Below are 21,387 nucleotides of genomic sequence, written 5' to 3'. Positions count from 1 at the left end.
TTAGTCCACTTAGATGAATTTATATTTTTGGATCATAAGTCATATCATTTAATATATATATTAAATCACAATTTTAAGTATAAAAATTTGATGGATGAACTATAAAACTAAGTGCTTTTAAAATAGAAAGACAAATGGTGAAAATAAATGATTTTTTTTTTAATTGAAGTGAAAACAAATGATTAAAACTATAAGGGTCATGCTAACCGGTGCCCCCGGGGGACTGGTTAAGGAAATCAAAAACAAAAAGTTTTGAAAAGAAAAGAACATTTTTTAAACTTTCGAGGAGTTGACTGCATAAACTTCAATGCCAAATTACTATTTTTGCATCCTTAACCAGTGCCGGGCACTGTTTAGTATTTTTCAAACTATAATTAAACAATGATTTTTATAATTAATAATTAATTACTAACAAATAATAATACGCACAGTAAAAGCTTTCGTCAAGATTTAATTTGGCAGTTGGCACACCACCGTACATTTTGAACCTACTTTTTTGAAATGACCCACTTGGCCTTTTATGATATGAAGTCTCATCCTTTTAAAGAGACATTTTCATATTGCAATTTGAAAAGTTGGAGGCGTAGAGCGTCTAGAAACCAAAAATAAGTAGTTGTATATTATTACCCGGGTGTGTGCTAGGTTGCCTTTTAAAAGATGTGTGCAATTAGCACACCTTGATGTGGTACTAATGAAAAATAGCCACGTGGAATCCACTATTCATATCACAATTATAACTTTGTTTTACAAATTTGCCGGTATGTTTCTCATATTTGCATGTTTACCCAATCTGCATTTAATGACATTTTTTTGACTAATTGCATTTAATGACATGGTGAATGGTACTTGTGAGAAATGCAAATTGCATTTACTTTGAAAAATCAAAAGTCATTGACGGTTGAAGCATGGCATGAAATCAATTTTATGTGGCTCATTCATTTTTTACAAACAGGAGGCTAATCTATTTAATAAGACATGGACAAACAAACCATGGCATGAAATCAATTTCATGTGGCTCATCATTTTTATTTTTTTTAAGTAAATAGGGTGTGGATATATATATATATATATATATATATATATATATATATATATATATATATATATATATATATATATATATATATATATATATATATATATATATATATATATAGTACTGCATATTTTTGAACAAGCATAGTACTACATATTATAGAGTTAAATAATTTTTAGTCTTTTTAAATAAATCGGTTTTATTTTTCATCCCACTAACAATTGCTTTTGAGCTTCTAATATTTTTTTTAGAACTTATAATATTACTAGCATAATATACGTGCTTACATGGATGGATTCAAAAATTTTAACAAGTGGGATCGTATTATTTACATGACTGACTCTGACTAGGTCTACTGGAATATTAGAAATGAACTCTTAATAAAAAAACACAAAATTCAAAAAGTATCTTCCTCTATTAAAAAAGTATCGGGTCGTGGCATTGTTGTGATTTTTTTTGGTACAACGATATTGTCATAAGTAGAAATAATTATTAATGTTACATTATATAATTTAATTTTGATTTACATTTTTCCTATTAAGGGGATCAAAAAAATATTAAATAGAATAAATTATAATAGATCTAATATTGTACATGTAAAATTAGTCATTTTATAAAATTACTCGTCAATGCAAGATTGTTGGTCGTGTATATATGACAAGTCATCGTGATACGATGGAAAAAATTTGTTGCAGATTTTCTTCAATTTAAACCGCTTTCTCATCGCGCCACGCTGGATCTCATCGTAGGTACGATGGATTGCGCTGTTTATTATATTTTTGCCCTTTTTTGCTACTTTTTTCACTTTTCTTGCTTCTTGGCCAAATAACACTTTTCCAGGTATTTGCTTGTTTTTGGGCTTCAATTACTATTAGAACTACCTAAATTACTACTAAAAATATCATATAATTGACTGTCATTATTCGCCAATTTAGAAACTCACCATAGTAAAGCATATCTTTTTTATTGGACATAAGTTAGACACAGGCAGGCGCGCACCTGGCCCGCAAGTAGATTATAGTAAGAATATAGAAATAGAAACGGAAAAAAAAAAACATAAACAATATATTATTAAAAATTACTCCGTAATAATCTATACTATATTCTATATTATATACTATATCTATGTTATATATAAAAAGAATATCAATACATGAGTTTTGGTGTTGACTTTTCATAATACCAACAATATCTTTGATTTTTTTTAGTAACAACAAAAATCTTTTATTAACAAATTCACCCTAACATAAAACACTTTTTTTTTATCGGCAAAAATCTTTTATTAACGAGCTCACCATAACATAAGGCGTGTCTTTTATTTTTCTCATAAAAAAAACATAAACAATATATTAGTATTAACTATTAATAATAATAATAATACAATAAAGTTAATTACGATCAAATTTTCTAAATTATCCGAAATATTCCTAATCAAAATTATTATTTTTTTAATTAAAAAAAATTCTAATTTTTTTTTTAAAAATATACACGGGACCATTATTTAGGACAAATACATAAAAAATTGGATAATTTATCATTGATAATTATTATCAAATTTATTTATTTAATAAGTTTTACAAAAAAAAAGCACAATAGTTCCAGTTATATTTTAACAATATTATATAAAAAAAATAAATAATTTATTCTAAACTAGCGGTCAGACAGGGTGCTCCGCGCCTGTCTGTGTCTATTAGTATGTAAATTTATGTCAAAAAATAAATAAAAAATGGCATTCCTTATGTTATGGTTAATTTGTTAATATAAGATTTTTGCTGCTTAAAAAAAATGATGTGTTTGTTAATAAAAAAAATTTGCTACTTAAAAAAAAACAATAAAGGGTATTGTTTGTATTATGAAAAATTCACACCAATTTTTTTTGTATTATCTTTATATATAGGTATAGATAAATTTTCTACCATAATATAATGACAAACTTAAATCTATTCTATACCTATATATAAAGAGGATACAAAAATTTTGGTGTGGACTTTTCATAATACCAACAATACCCTTGAAATTTTTTTATCAACAAAAATCTTTTATTAACAAACTCACCATATAACATAAGACATTTTTTTTAGCAGTAAAAATCTTTTATTAACAAACTAACCATAGCATAAAGCTTTTGACATAAGTTTGCATAATAGACAAAGACAGACGCGAAACACGCTCTGTCTGGCCGTTAGTATCGAATAAAACTCAATGACTCATGTTCTTATAAGAAAAAAGTCAATCCCGTCACATGCACGAGTCTTTAAACTAGTAAGTACTTTATCTTTTATAACGCGCACATAAAAATCATTTTTCTCATTTTTTATTAATAAACGACTATACTTTTATTTTTTAAAATATATTTTTTATTAAAATTAAACAAACCCCAGATTTTTTATGAATATGTTCATGTTCCTCATCTTCATCTTCTTCCTTAAACAAAAACATTTCTAAAATCTCCAAAATAAACCCCAATTCTAAATTAAACACGAATTCAATCAAATTAAACCCCAATTCAAGTTCATCATTTTCAAATTATCACTTAAACCTCAATTCTTCCAAAATCCCCAAAATTTATAAAATTAAAATAAACACATAAACAAATTCTGGAACAGTCACTTTATGCTTCATTCGGTTCTCCTCTTCCTTAACCCCCAACACCTCACGTTCCAATCTTCAACTAAAAGCTTCATTGCACACAATCCTTAATTTATTCAACTATATTTTGCAGTTTTGCCTCTTAAAAGTCACAACAACCAAATTTTGCAATAAATTGAAAAAACCAACAAGACCCAAAAGCTGAATAATTAAAAAGATAAAAACTTGAGAACCAAACAGATCTCAACAAAAGAAGATAGAACATATCTTATAAACCCAGAAAAGACAAGAGTGTGTTTAAGGATAAAGTTAGTGTTTTTTTAACGTTGGTAGAGGATAGGAACCAAGAAGAGAATAGGAACCGAAAAAGAAAAAACAATGGAGTACTATTCTTTCTCATTGGAATGATCAAGTATCATTAATGCAATGGGGTCAATTGTGAAAATAAAAAAAAGTATCTATTACAATATGTAATTAAAAGTTATAAGTATTAAAGATAAAATGGATTACACATGTTAACTTTTAATTGGGTACACATTATGGTGTGCAGCTTGCACACCTCTATGTCAAGGTAACCTAGAAAAAACTACCCGAGGTTGATGTATCCAATCATTTCACTATTTTTGGCGAACTAGTAACAGGTAACAATAGCAAGCGGTTCGTCACATTATATAGTTGGCAACGATGTGGAGTATTTGGCGCTTGCGAAACAATATTGTTTTTAAAGGAGATTTTGTCAATGTAGATTCTTTGGTAGACCAAATTATTCATATAGTTTGGTTTTGGTTTATAGGTCGTTTAAGGAGCAATATTAATGTAAATTTTTCTGATTGATGTAACAATCCCTTAGCTTGCCTATGTTGTATTTAAGGTGATTATGTTTGAATTGTAAGGGCCCGTTTGGTGCGCAGGATAGCATAGTGACAGGATAGGATATAAAACAGGATAAAAATAGGATAGGATAACAGCAGGATAACAGTTATACTCGGTTATCATATCCTGTGTTTGGTGCACACAGGATAACAAACATGATAACTATTATATTTTGTTTTTAATACATATTTGCTCATAATAATATGATAAGATATATAACATATTTAATTAACAAAATTACTCTTGTAAAATAATTGTTATTTTTTTAAAATTATTTTGTAATACTTTGAATTTTATAAATAAAAAATATAAATAAGTAATCAAATAACTTTATATAATTTAAAATAAAAATCATGAGAAAATAATCAAGTTTAATTTTTTATATGAATCATGATCAAATAAATAACTCAATAATATATACATGTTAGATAAGCCAAATAAATATATGATATATCTCATACGTAAATAATAAAACTACTATTGCAAAAGAATTATATTTAATTTTTTATAAAATTTAAATTAATATCCCTATTTGTCAATTTTTTAATAATAATTTTACTTTAAAATATTGTAATTTTAGCAAAATTTTGATTTTTTAGCATATATAAATTACAAAATTACCCCTGTGAAAAAATCACATATATATTTAAAAATTAATTATTTAATTATTTATATTTTATTAATTTTATTTTATGTATTTTAAAATATATTTTATAAAATAAACCAGTAATTTTTTTTTCTTATCCTATCCTGCTGGTAACCCAGCTCAAATTCAGGATAAGAATTATAACTAGAGAGACAGGATAGGATAAGCTTCAGGATTAACTTATCATATCCTGCTGTATCACCAAACACTGGATTGCGGCAGGATATGATACGGTTATCCTATCCTATCTCTTATCCTGTGCACCAAATGGGCCATAAGGGTTGAGTACCCTTTGTACATCTTATAATTCAATTTTTGCTTATAAAATAAATAAAAAAAACAACTCTACTTTTTTTTTTCACTTGTTGCATTACTTCACAAATTTGGAAGAAAATATTTGTTTGGTTGGGCACTAATGTCATCCATTTTGAGGACGTTACAAGTCATTTCACTTTGTTTGTTGAATTAGCAAAAGGCAATCATACCAAGCGAATTCGTCATATAATTTGGTTGGCAACGACGTTGAGTATTTGACGTACGCGTAATAACATTATTTTTATAGGAGATTATGTCAACATATCATCTTTAGTGGAACAAATTGTTTATTTTTCTTGGTTTTGGTTTATAGGCCGAACAGGGAACAATGTTAATTTAGTTTTCTCTGAATGGCGTAATAATCATTTAGATTGTTTTCAACGCATTTAAAGTGATCTATTCTGAATTGTAAGGGTTGAGTACCCCTTGTACTTCTTACAATTCAATTTTTGCTTATCAAAAAAAAAACTCTACTTTTTTTTTCGATATTATCATAAATATTTACTTATGCGGACCTTTTAGCATAAAATTTTTTTTGTTTGAATTTCATTTTTTTGATAGTTTGTTATGTTTGAATTTCATTAACAACAATAATCCAATTTTTATAATATTCTATGAAAGCCTATCTTATTTTTTTTCCTTGTAGAAAAAGTAACTTTATTTTATGAAAGCAATCTTTTTTTTTCTTGTAGAGAAAGTAACATTATTTTTCTATTGTTCGAATTTCATTAACAAACAATAATCTAATTTTTAATTATAATATTTTATAAAAAGCTACATTTTTTTTTGTAAAATAAACTATTTTTTTAACAGCAAAACAATCGTATATAATGATTAAGAGAAAAAGTACAAGTACTATACTCACTAATTGAAAAAAAGTACAAGTAGCACTCTATTCCAACACAAAACACGAAAAAGAATTTAGGCGTCAAAATACATCCAAGAACCGGCGGATTCTAGCGTGAGCAACTCAATCATATCTCTCACGGTGGGTGGAGTGCTATAAACCATGACAACCGTTGGTTCACACATTTGATTTTTCTTTCTATCAAAGAACTAACACAATCACTGTTAGTGTAATATGCCCTCACTTTGTGTTCTGAAAAAGCGCGTTGCGCGCCCTTAGGCCTAGAGCTAGTCAAGTTACTTGGTTTGTAAGTTAAGTGTTGTAACTCGTATATAAGGCATTGGCCTAGCATGAATAATATTAGAATGCACAATTTACTCCTTACAAGTGGTATCAAGATTTGAACAGGGTCATGAACTACTCTCAAACACAATTTGAGTTTTGGCACGAAAAACAGTTACTACCGCTATCTTCATCGTCTACCTTGCGTTTTTTCTTTTTCGTTTCTTTTGATTTCATCTTCACCATGTACGAACCCAACAATAACTTCATGCACCCTTCCTTTTCCCAAATTTGATGGTTTACTATGACCATTGGGCCATGTTGATGGAAAATCTACTTCGTTCCAAAGAGTATTGGAACCAAATTGAAGATGGAATCATAGTTGCAGCTGCAAACACAACAGCAGAACAACGCAAAGCCGCAACAGATAGCAAATTGAAGGATTTGAAGGTAAAGAACTATCTTTTCCATGCGATTGATCGTGAAATCACGGAAACCATTCTCACCAGAGACACGACGAAAGATATATATATAGGATTCGATGTAAACCAAATATCAATGCTCGACGAAACTTAAGAGAGCTCAGTTGCAAGCTCTACGCAGAGAATTTGAAGTTCTAAAGAAACACAAATTTTTACTGTTGATGGACACGAGGATACCTTACAATTTCATCTCTTCTACTTTTTACTTCATTTATTGTATGTCTCAAATTCTTATCTTAGTTTATCGTTTCTAGTTATGGTTTATATTAAATGTGTTGGGTTTCAAGTGTGAGTAGTTAAGTTTCACATCGACTATGTATGCGAAGAATGTTGGATTTATAAGAGAGATGATTCATTAACCTAATGCCTTATAGTTTTTGGTGGAGATGTGGCGTCTCCATCTCTTGTGATCCTGAAGCATTGACCCTATTGTTTCTCCCAAGCTCCCTCGGACTCCCCAATAAGTGGTATCAGAGTTGTGTGGTTCGGCTTGGAATGGGAGAGTTGATCCTGGTATTGGATCAACTATAGGATGTGGGAACTCACACTTGGGGGGAGAATGTTGAGTTTCAAGTTTGAGTGGTTAAGTCTCACGTCGATTATGAATGGGAAAAATAGTGGATTTACATAAGAGGTGACCCATTAACCTAATTTCTTAAAGTTTTTGGTGGAGATGTGGCGTCTCTCTCTTTTAATCCTGTAAAAATGATGTTTACAAACACTTTTCCTCTGTTATCTAGAATTTTATAGAGCTAAAACCCTTTTGCTATTTACTTTTTATTTGTTCTTCCATGTTTCCTTTTTACTACAATTCCGATGATAATAATTAATAACAATTCTCTGAACGGGCATAACATATAACTCGAATGGTGGAAACGGACGGTTGATATGGTGTCATAGCTTGATTTATGAGGAGAAATGTACCTGCAAAAATGTTAGCACTCCAACGCTTAAGTCGTTATTTGAAAGAGGGGAAATGCTAAGTGAATTGGGTGAAGATTTCATACCTTAGGGTTTAGTGGTATATGTGTATTTATAGGGCGAAACCTTGCATGAGTATGCATGGAGAGTCGTAATTCCACTGCGTGAGGGGTTAAGGAACAATACAGTTTTAGCCCTATGCTAAATTCTAATTGGTTAAACCATGTGTCAAGAGAACGTGTTTGTCCCATCCTTGAGCATTTATCCTATGCTTGTTGATATTTATTAGAGTTCCACGCCTTTTTTCTAGTATTGGGTAGGGTTGGGAATATGTCAGGCGGCCTGCAGGCGCCTTCGGCCTGACCTGTGTAAGCCTGGCCTGACCTGTTTATTAAAAATGACAGGCTTAGACTTTGAAAAAGGTCTGTTTACATAAATAGGCCAGACTCATGCTTCTAAAAAAGCCTACAAAGTCTGATAGGCCGGTCTGTTTATATTTAATTATTATTATTATTATTATTATTTATATAATATTATTATTTATATTCTTTTTTGCCATAGAAAAAATATATTATTATTTAATCATATTTGTTATTTTATTAACTTTTAATTAATGTGCTATTCATTTTATTAGTTTTTTCTTAATGTTAAAGAAATTATAAAAATTTAAATTTGAAATAGGCTTTTAAGGCATGTTTAGCCTATTTAAAAAGACTATATAGAGACTTTTATATAACACAAACTTTTAAATAGGCTACAAGGCCAGGCCAAACTTTAAAAAGGCTCAGGCCAGACCAAAATAAATAGCATTTGATAGGTCGTAGGTCAGGCTCAGGCCTGAAGAAAAATCATATGCCAGACTCATGCCTATCAAGGCCTGGCCTGACTTGTTCCTAACCCTAGTATTGGGGCATAGGTTTATCGGGCTTTAGGCCGGTCCGAAACAATTTTCCCCACGTCCTTGCTTTGAATATAACTTTGAAGTTTCTATCCCTAGATGGAGGGTTCGAATAGGATAATGAGGACAGAGCCTTGTTAGATTATAGTGCGGATCCCGAAACAGTTGTTAATAGGATAAATGCGGTGTTTTAAAAAAACCACTTAGCGGAGACCGTCTCTGAAAATTTTATTAAAATAACATTTATAAATGTATATTTAAGTACTTTATAAATTATTTTTAATTATATTTTCACACAATATGTATATAAATTTTTTTATATATTATATTTATTACTGTCACAAGACTCACAATAATATTTTAATTTTTTAGTTGTTTTATAATTAAACTATATTATTTTTTACAACTTGTTTGATTGAAGTAATTTAATACATTTTCTAAGGATGGAGGATGAATACTCCTCAAAGATAGAGATGAAAACGGGGAACATTTTAGATGCAAGGGCAAAGAGTGGTAAAATACCCTCCACTCAATCTCCGCCATGTTGACATCCCGACATCTCAACCGAGGAAAAAAATATATAAAGTTCACATATGTTTTTTATTAGGGATGACAATTTGACTCATACCCAGCGGGCACCTGCAAAAAATACTCATAACGGGTAGGATAAAAACCCGCATTTTGGGTACGAGCATGGTATGGGTAATTACCCGCAAAAATGAACGGGTATGGGTGCGGGTACAGGTACTTTAGTACCCACCCCGCCTCATACCCGCATAATATATATTTATTTGTTTTATATATATTATTATATAATTACATGTCTATATCAATTTTAAAAAATACAACACTATTAAACTATTACACAGTTTTAATAAAAAAGTTTATTTATAACATAATACAAACACAATATGAATATGTCAACAAAGAAATGAACTTTAACATGAGGTTAGTAAAAAATTTGTTTATAATTTTAATGAGTCAACACTAAAATCTTTTAAAAAAATTAATTATATTAAAACGATATGATATTTTATAACTGAACGATTTATTTTCAGTAAAATTTGGGTAACGGGTACGGGTATGAGTACCTAGATACGTACCCATAGGGTATGGAGACGGGTACAAATGTTGTTACCCACGCGGGTATGGGGATGAGTACAGATATTTTTTCAAACTGCGGGTATTGGGGTGGGTACTATAGTACCCTACCCATGCCATCCCTATTATTTATTTCTTTCCTTATTTTCATAGATTTGATTTTTTATTTTTAATTATTACTCAATTAATTACTTATAAAAAAAATATAAGACTCATAAAAAAAAGGATTGAAAAAATTGTGGATCTTCTTAAAAAAAATATATTCTTAAAAAAATATTTTTCCTTTTTTTTTTTGTCTCCTTGTTTTTATAGATTTTTTTTTCATAGATTTGGTTTTAATTATGCACCTAATTAGAAGGATTCTATATGTGTTTTGTTCAAAAAAAAATAAAATTATGCACCTAAGAATATCTATTGTAAACGTGTATGTGTAATTGATTTTTAAAATTGTTCCTTGTCCCGTAAGTATCCATTATCAATCTTTTATTGGTAAAAATATGTTTTATTGGGAAATTTTTCTGAGAAATTCTATTCTTTGCCTAATGGTTTCTCATATTTGACTCCTGTTTTAGGTTTATTGTCATATAGTGGTGCGATTTATCTGCTACAGAGTTGCCAGAAGAATTGGATATTAGAGCTTCGGATGATAATCCGATTTCGATTAAGTTCTCTGATGTCAAATCAGTAGTACCATATATATATGGTTCAGTAGTGCCTATGTGTGTTTGTTTTGATCTAGATGGTTCGGTGCATTTTCATAGTGTTTTCCATGGTAACGTAACGTGTGCAAAACGGTGAAACAAGGGCACTTCTCGATCATTGTCAAGTCTAATGAAGAATCATCCCCTATTCATCTTCAGCTTGGGACAAAGAAGAAGAAGAAGATGATGAAGCTAAAAGAAACCGAAGCAAGAACCGAGGCATAGATATGGATGGAATTTGTTTGATTAAATTTTTTAGATTTTTAAATATAGCATTCAATTTTAAAGTAATTTTTTCTTGCTTCTTCCTATGACAAATAATTGATTAGAAATTTGGTTTCAATTTGTTCTTTTTTCGTTGATGAAAGTATGTTACATTTATTTGAAATTTAGCTTGCTTACTATATTCCATCTTATTATCTTATATAACATTCGTCTCCTTTAACTGTACTAAGTAGTTTATGCTTTTTCTACAAAAAAAAAAGTAGTTTCTGCTTCTTTTTTTATTTTTTTCTTCATTTTTTAATAGTGTTTATGCGCCACCGAACTTCGATTTACCTCATGTTTTTTTGATGACATTCAATTTATTCTTTGTAATTTTAGTGGGGTGTATTCGATTTAGATTTCACAAGACAATTTTAACAAAATAATCTTGAAGATTTTAAAAGACTTTGTGAGATTGTATTGATTTTATGAGATTTTATTAGATTTTTTACAACAAGATTCTTAACGAATGAATTTGTGAGACTTTTTTTTTTTTTTTACCAAGAATTTGTGAGACTTTATAACACAAATTTTTGAGATTTCAAAGTACTTTATAAATTTTTAAGATTTAAATGACTGAATAAATTCGATACCAATTTCTTCTAAAATAATAATGAATCAATTAATCAATGAAAATGAATCATTCTTTAAAAAAAATCAACAATCATAAATATCAAATAAATGAATATTTTAAACAAACAAATGTGTAAATCAATAAAAAGATGATTGACATGTTGATGAAGAGATTGATGAAGAATTAACATGCTTGAAGTTAACCAGGTTGATGATAAGACGAATTATAGGTTTATCAAAATAAAAACAACTATCAATCATTAAAAAAAAGTGAATGGTTGCAGAATTTTTATTTTTATTTTTTGCAAAATTATGTTACAGAATTTTTCAATGTGGCATATATAATGATTGAAATGAAACATATATATAGTTTGCTTGTTTATTTTGACGTATGGATGTATACGATTAATGATTTCAAACTGAAATTGTATATGATAGTCATTCAAGAAGACGATTGAAAAGTATAGGATGTTGTAAAAAAAAGAACGTGAACTCCAATTGGTAGAAAAAAGTCTTTGGAATAAAAGGAAAGTCTTGAGGGTTTGAGTGAGATTGTTAGATGATAAAAGTATTTATATTTTCAACTAAAAAGTCCATCAAAATCTATAATATATTAAATTTATTGGAAACAGAAAGTGTGTAAAAAAATATAAGAATTTATTTGTGGATTAAAATAAGGGTTAACTGTCCTTTTGGTATTTTAAGCGTATGATTTGTCAATTATATCCATTATCAATTACTCTTATCTTTTTCAATAAAACTAATTATTTGAAACAATACTAATATTAAGTAGTTTTTCTTATTTATAATTAAAAGTAGATCAATAAAAATTGATATGTTTAGTCTTGATTTTATATCAAATACATATGTGGGTGGTGCATATGTCCCTGTAATGGTTTAATTTGATGTGAAAATTAGGCAAGAATTATTTTTGATGTATAAGTTGTCTCAATCTACAAAATTAGTGGTAATAAAACATCCTATGTAGCATGAGTATTCCTAAAATGGTGAAGTACTCGTACTGGGTACGTATCAGTACTGGATATTCAATGGTACTCGTATGGTACGTACCGATTCCGTACCCAGTTTTATTTGGTTGATTTATGATGATGAATACGGAAAAAATATATTGGTCATTGAAAAATCTCTTAAAATATTATAATTTTTTATTATATTTCACTTATCTCTCATTTTTTATGAAAATAGTTGAGACAGTGGACCAAAAAAAATTAAATATTCAAAGTATGATGATAATAATTCACTTAAAAATAATTTTTCTAATATTTTATATTAACGTACCCGTACCTTAAATTTTCTAAAAATGTCGTACCACGTACCCGTACCGGATACCGGTACCGTACTCGTACCTAGGCAACATAGAAAACATCACATAATCATGTACCCAAAAAAAAAAACACATAATCAGTTTCGTGAGTTTAGCTCCATTATAGGGATGTTGTATTATCATTATATGCAGGGATTCAGGTTCGAACCTCGATCACCCCACTTATCTACTTTAATAATGATCATTTGATTTTACATAAGGGACTAAGGGAGCTCTACTTAATGATTTTCTGCAATAGGGTTTCCCAATAATGTTCATGATGATCTTTATTAAATATGTTATTAAGACAAGTCAAAATTAACAGTTTATGAATTTTTATGAAATACCGTTAATCTTTATGAGTCTCAATAACATATCAAATGATTTTTAATTTTTTCAAAAAAAAATTATGGATTATCTATGTGATATAAACTTTCAATCCAACGGTGAATTTTGTAAAATTCGTATTCGTTATATAATAGAATCGGTGACTTGTACATCATGCACAACATGGTGCAGTCGTGCATGTTAGCCAAAGCCCATTACAACATATCTTAGAACTTAATTAAACCACATATTTCAACGTAATTGTTGCCAAAAAAAATTATTCTCAAAAACCATGACAACTGAATTAAAACTTCATCTTCATCTTCAAGTCATCCTCCTTTTTGTTTGCCAAATTTGAAACCTTCAACTTTCAATTTTTTCCAACAAAGACAATATCATTGTTTTCCCTCGAATAGTTAGTTCTTCATCGAACCAATCAAAATTGTTACAACCTTTTTTGCCCTGTAATTGTGAAAGGATAAACATATTGACCTTTTGAAAATAGAAATCAAAATAACATGGAGCTGATTATACAGTTTAAAGTAGACATGATTAAGAGGGATAGCAACGATTGAGAGGGAGATCGATGTTGGAGAAAGATTGTTGCGACAGAGAGATGGTGAATGATGAAAATCGAAGAAGATGAAGACTGAGAGAGAGGAGGAGGAGCAAGATGAAGGACACGATTGAGAGGGAGAGAAGCTTTACGCGTAGCTGCGTTTTTCATATTTGGGAACTTAGGGTTCATGATTTTTTTTCATGTAATTAAACTGATTTTCTAATTATTGTTTTTTTACATATGATTTTCTAATTATTTTATTGTTTTAATATTTTTAAGGAAAAAAAATAATGACATGGAATATGTTTGTCCAACATGGACACTGCCACATCATTAATTAGCTTGACACATCATCAAAAAATTGACCAAAATGAGTTAGGGGACTAGAACTCATAAAAAACTAAAATGGGGATAAAAAAGTTGACTTTTAAAATAGTGGATCAAAAAGTTCATGATTTTCAAAATAGGGATCAAAACTGCATTAAAGCCAATATAAAAATATGGATAACCCCCGTAGTCGGAATTCAAATTTTAATTAGTCAATATATATTTTTATGGTCGGGTGGGATGTGCTCCCCGTTTTCCATTATACACCACTTAGAGATTTTTTCCTCTCTCAATTTCAAATTTATCGGATGAGGTCATATCATAATCATCTCAATCAATGTATGATTTCTTTCTTTTTGTATGAGAGCTTGAAGTTTCTTTGCATTTATGCCTCATTGACTTTTGGGGCATATATATTAACCATTGCTCCATGTCTTCTTTATTTTCTTTGATATTTGCTTTGAAGACAAGTCTTTTATTTTGATTTTCACCTTAACTTTCAAAGAGTCGATTTATTTCGAGCTCATATTCACTATAAGAATAAAGAATTTTGGCAACAATATTTTTTCAACAAAAATCAACTTGTTGGCAAAAATATAGATTTAACAACAACCTTTTTAAATTGTTGCAATATGATTTTATTTTCTCACCAATATTATTATTGCTACAAAAAATGACTTATCCCAACAACAATTAAAAATACTTAATTAAAAATAAATAAATTAAAAATACCACCCACTATTAACTCCACTTATCCATAATTATCAACAAAAAAATCCACTATTTGAGATAACCGTATCACACACCACCACCATAGTGGTGCAGTTATGATATGTGAAACAACCTTTCTCTTATTTTTCATGTTTTAAGAGAATTTGTTATATAATAATGTAGTGATAACTATTAATTTATGAATTTGAAAGTGCATGAGTCATTTGTGGGAAACTTCCTCAACCGTAAAAATTAAATATCAATCCATCCCTCAAAGCTCACTCATTTTTTTTTTGTATGGAATTCTCAAACCTCTTGGAAACTAGGTACACTACTTTTACTCTATTCTTCATTTTAATTTGTTCATCACTTCGCTCTTCATATTTTATATATACTAATTCCCTTTGTTATTATTTTTTTTTCTTAAGGTGCACAAAATCAATAATATAAGGGAGCATTTGAAAAAAATGTTTTAGTGAGCAAGATTGAAGAGCAAAAGAATAGGTCAATATCAAGTTCATGAACATGGTACACTACTTTCACTCTATTCTTCATTTTAATTTGTTCATCACTTTGCTCTTCATATTTTTTATTTACTAATTCACTTTGTTATATTTTTTTAGGGTGCACAAAATCAATCTAATATAAGGGAGCATTTAAGAAAACTATTTTAGTGAGCAAAGACTAAAGAGCAAAAGAATAAGTCGATATCAAGTTCATGAATATGGTGTACATCGGATGAAAAAGAGAAAAATGTCATAGAATAAGGCCAATGTCATGTCTATGAAAGCTAGCCTGCACAGCAGTACTCAAAAATAAAGAATGACTAGAACAAAAGAGAAATATAATCTATAAGAACTCAATCTATAAATTTAACTGGACATTCTTTCAAATCAATTATTATATGAGATATTAAATATTTAACAATTTTTATAATAATAAAGAAACACTAACATTTATAATGACCAAAGAAAAATATTTTAATAATATTGATTTGATTCAAGAACATCTTTATTGTGGCGACTCTAGTTGTTGTGAAAAATATTAGAAATGGCAATAACTTTAATTGTCGTGGCAAAACTTTTTGCAACGGCAATTATAACAACGACATGCAGCGACTTTTGTTTAGTTGAGGAAAGTAATTTTGCCAACAACTTAAGGTTTAAGTTTTCTTGTAGTGATTCTTGCAATTTACCAAATAAAATAGTCAAATTCATAGAAGATAAATTATTAGATTCCAAAATAGCAGTCACTTTGGGTTGCCAACTTCGATTTAAGCATCCAAGTACTTTGTTAATTAAATCTTCATTTTTGAAATATTTGCCAAGTACTCTAAGATGATTTATTATATGGATGAATTATTTTTGCATATGTTGTATGTTTTTCCCCGATTGCATCCTAATTCATACTCATGAGTTAATCCTAGCCCTCTTGACCTCGGTAGTTCCTTCATGGGTCAATTGGAGGGTGTCTCACATTTCTTTGGCGGTCGTACAATTTGATACTCGATAGAATTCATCAACGCTTAAAGCATTTGTGATGATATGCTTTGCTTTCAAATTGTATTGTACCTTTTCTTTTTCCATTTTGGTCCAAAGATTTCTTGGTTTATTCACCACTATATTATTAACTATACGAGTGGTAATAAATGGACCATTTTTCACGGCCTCTCATATATCAAGGTCTGTACCTTGAAGAAAATTTTCATTTTTTCCTTCCAATAACCATACGATTCACCATTGAAAGGTGGTGGTCTATTTATGGATGTTTCCCCATAAAATGATAAAAATTGTTTGAAGTCATCTTGGCTCTTGAGACGGTTAGTCTTTAAACAAGAGTCCAAGCTCTGATGCCACTTGTTGATCAAGTGACTCCAAATAACACAAGAGGGTGGGGGGTGAATTGTGTACTCAAAAAAATTGATTAAAAATAAGCACTTAAAAAATTTAATCAAATAAAATAAAGCGTTTGTAAATAAGTTTAAATAGAATAATATAAATAAAGTTTCAGAAAACAAGTACATAAAATAAAAATGACTTGCAAGGAGTATAAAAGAGATGTAAGGAAAATGAGAAAGAACACAAAGAAATTAATTATCCTGGTTCGGCAAAAAACAAATGGCCTATTTCAGTCTCCAAGGAAAGCTCTTTGAGATTTCACTAAACCAAACTTTTATAACAGGATAAGTTAATAACCTTTACAACCGAGAACCCTCAACACAAATAATGGGATATTACCTCCCTTGTGCAAGAGACTCTAAACCAAGAGATATCACATCTCTTGAAAAACTAAACTAAAAGATATCACATTTCTTGAAAATCTTGGGATGACACTCAATGCAAAGGAAATTACAATGATGGAAGCACAAGTACTACAAAGTAAACTATGTAGTATAAAAGAGCTCTCGGGATAATATATTAACAAGTGTAAAAATAATGAGAGTGATGAGTATTATTTTTAATATAATCTTGGTGCAAAATTGAGTTGTTGAAATAGTTGTCACAATGCACCTATTTAAAAAGAAAATATGAGAAGCTAGTGCATTGAAAAAAATACTAGCCGTTGAACAATAAAAATCAGCTAGCCGTTAGAAATCAATTAGCCAAATCCTTATGTCCTCTTTGAAAAATGCTTAAAGATACGAAAGAGATTTTTAAGAAAAACGCGAATTACGTGGCAATCTAGAAATGGAAAGCAATTTCGGTTAACTGTAGCTCTTTCTCTGCATTTTTTTTTTATAATAAATAAATAAATACAAATCTATCTATCAAAAAAACATGGAAGCAGTTGAATTGTTTCCAGATCCACTACAATGAGGACAGGTGAATCTGAAAAAGGAACAACGGAACAAGTAGTATGTACACTTAGGAAGAAAAATGGAAGAGGTTGTTTTGAACATCCACCGCCGTAGCGTTATCAATGGCTGTCTACACCGCTCCTATATGGCGGTTTTATTGCGTACATATGGGTAGGGTATGGGTAGAGTACTATAATACACATCTCCATGCCTACGGTTTGAAAAATACTCGTAACCATTCCATACCCGCGTTGGTAACAATCTTTGTACCCGTCTCCATATCCTAAGGGTACTTAAGTACCCATACCCGAACTTGTTATCCGCATTTTTGCTAAAAATAAATTGATTAATTATAAAATATCATATTGTTTTAATATATTTAATTTTTTTAAAAAAAATTTAATGTTGACTCGTAAAAATTATAAACAAATTTTTTAATAACCACATGTTAAAGTTCATTGTTTTGTTGACATATTCAAATTGTGTTTATATTATATTATAAATAAATATTTTTATTAAAAATGTGTAATAGTTTAATAGTGTTTCATTTTTTTAAATTGATATAAATATTTTATTTTATATATATATTATGTGGGTGTATGAAGCGGGGTGGGTACTAAGGTACCCGTACCCGCACTCATACCCGTTCATTTTTGCGGGTAATTACCTATATTCGTGCCCATACTCAAAATGCGGATTTTTACCTTACCCGTTATTGGTATTTTTTGTGGGTCCTCAACGGGTATGAGTCAAATTGTCATCCCCGCCGCAAATAGATCTCATCATGTTAGTGATGTTTCTCAATCATGGATCTCGGTCTTTCTATGTTCTTCATCCCATTTGGATCTCTTGGTCAAAGTTGTTGCACTTTCCATCATAAAATTCCACCTCAATCATAGTCTCTTGACAAGTGAACGTGAATAAGAGATGACGATAAAGATGCTGGTAGCAACCAACCGAGTATATTGAAAGGAGCTCTGGGACTCTATGAAAGATTCTAATTTATTTTTTTACTAATTATTACTAGAACTTAGAAGGTAATTTGGCACGTGAGTTTCCAATTTTGCGTTTTCAACCACGCGTCGTTTATTTCGTAGGCGAAATCGTTCGCACCAAATAGCACTAACGTTCCTCTTTTGCCATATAATAATCAATTGTAGCATTATAGAAAGAAAAAAAACACGTTAATTCAAAATTAATGCTAAACGATTATTGTATGACTCATTCATAATAGGATATGGTTTGAAATCATGCTGAAAGTCTCAAACAATTTATGCAAAATAGATATGCTTTTAAAGAAGAAAACTTGCTCCAACGTCATATACAAAAACCTTATAATAAAATATGCAATTTCAAAATAATTATGTCAAATATTTTTATGTAAAATCACATTTAAATAAAAATCATTGTGAGTGTGTGATATATATTCAATAATTCTATAATCCAAGTCTTGAAAGTTTGATCTACTTTTCCGTTTTTTGCATCCTTATTATTCTTAAATTTCGTTTGTCAATCATCAAAACCACAATATTTCTGTCAAGACATATATTCACAGTTTTTACAACAAAAAAAAAATATTTGAGAAGCAAAGTTTATAAGAAAAAAAATTATTTGAGAGAGTTTCCAGTTTCCACAACAAAAAAAATATTAAATATTTGAGAGAGTTTCTAAAAAAAAATAAAAATTGAGAAGCAGAATTTCTACAAAAACAAAATTAATAATATTTGAGAAGTTATAATTGAATATCAACTAAGTAATTTCTATTTAGAATGCAGGAGAGAGCTCCGTGGAAATCTCGTAATGTATATAATATATATAATAATATAATAATAGAGATAGAGATTTTATAGAGATTCTAAAAGAAATAATAGAAAAAATAAGATGAATACACATAAAAATAAGAATATAGAAATAGAAACACAAACAATTTTTTTCATCAAAAATAAACAAATATAATAAAGTTAATTACTATCGAATTTACTAAATTAACCAAAATTAATCCTAATCAAATTTCTAATTTTAATTAAAAAATATACACGGGACCATTATTTGTCACCCATACATAAAAAATTGGATAAATATTTTTCATTGATAAATATAGTCAAATCTATCATTTAATAAGTTTAATTTTACAAGAAATAGCATAACAATATCACTTATATTTTAACAATATTATATAACAAATTTTTAAGTATTTTATTCTAAATAAATTTTTTATCTTAATTAATGATAAACTTAAATATTAAATAAAAATCAATTGACATGTGCGAATGCACGGTCTTTAAACTAATTCATGATAATATTAATATCATTTACAAAAACATTCTTATTACTAATAGGTAATGAAATACTCCCTCCCTCCCTCCATTCCTTTCACCACCGGTATTCAACGCACTGGACCACATAACCTGGGTCGGAGATCAGTTCTTGTATCAAGTGGTTTCAGCTCCCTCCCGATCACAGTTGTGGGGGATCAAATTATGGTCATCCCTACCTATCAAGTCCAGCTTCAATAACTATTAGACCAACTAATGATTCGTCTCTCCATTCCTTTTTAAATCTCGCATTTGACCACCGTGTGCTATTCACATAATCTACTTTGACCATAAATTTTTATTTTTATATAAAATCAATTGTTACCAAATAAGATATTATTCAATTTGTCTAGATGAATATTCATTTTAGTCCCTCAAGATTTTTTTCACACTTTTTAGTCCCTAAAGTTTTTTTCGTCAATGTTTTTAGTCACTACTTTTCATTCAACTAGTGTTTAATTTCACATTTTTGAATGATTTTTTGTATTCATGTTTATAATATTATAAGAACATCTCCGATAAAAAAATTAGAATTTTTTAACATAAAATGAATTATTTATGAACTTTTACTTTATTATTTTAGATTATAAAATTTAATAGAAAGTATATTCTTAATCGACTTTAGTAATTTATCCAAGATTTAAATTTTATTTTGTATAGTTTCATAGTTTATAACAACATTTAAGAGGGATGTGGAGTGTATATTTTAACATAAGAGGCGAGTGTAGTATAATTTAAGCATCTCTCTAGCGAGAGGAGTGTAATTTACTCTAAAAAATAACTATCGTAATAAAAAATTAAAAAATAATTATTAATACTATTATAGAAAAAAATAATAAAGTCAAAAGATTTTATATTTTTTTTAAGGGAAGATTTTTTATATGTATGTTTAAGGGCTTGTTTGACCCAGCTTTTTTTAGAGCTTATGCAAACAGCTTATGCAATATAAATTAGATTTTATGTTATTTTATAAGTTTACACTAGTGAAAATTGTAATTTTATAAGCTATTTTATCATAAACTACCTTGACAAACTTATAATAATATATAAAAATTGCATAAACTCTAAAAAAAGCCGGGTCAAACGAGCCCTTATTAATTTATTAAATTTTTTGGTCAAAAAAGTTAAAAAGTTCTTAACTAACATTTTAATAATTATAATTAATTGAGGATATCCCATTTTTTTCTTGTTCAAAAAAAAAATAATTGAGGATATAAAATATATTTACACCATTAATGTATATAAATTAACCCCTTTAAAATTGATAAAAAAAAAACACTTTAAATTAAATTTAAACAAAAGTCATTCACGTTAATTTTGTTGTGTTTCTTTCACTTTCTCGATCGTTTGTTTGTTCCCTCGCATGTACCTGCAAAGTACGGTTGTCTGGGTACCTTGAAAACTTTCTTCTCATCATCATTAAACACACTCTCGCTCTCATTAATGCAGTAACGCACACAACGACACCAAAAATGTTTTAGTCAAAGAAAAAAAATACA

This window comes from Trifolium pratense, linkage group LG7 (genome assembly GCF_020283565.1).
Source record: "Trifolium pratense cultivar HEN17-A07 linkage group LG7, ARS_RC_1.1, whole genome shotgun sequence".
Classification (NCBI taxonomy): Eukaryota; Viridiplantae; Streptophyta; class Magnoliopsida; order Fabales; family Fabaceae; genus Trifolium; species Trifolium pratense.
This window is presented reverse-complemented; position numbering follows the sequence as displayed.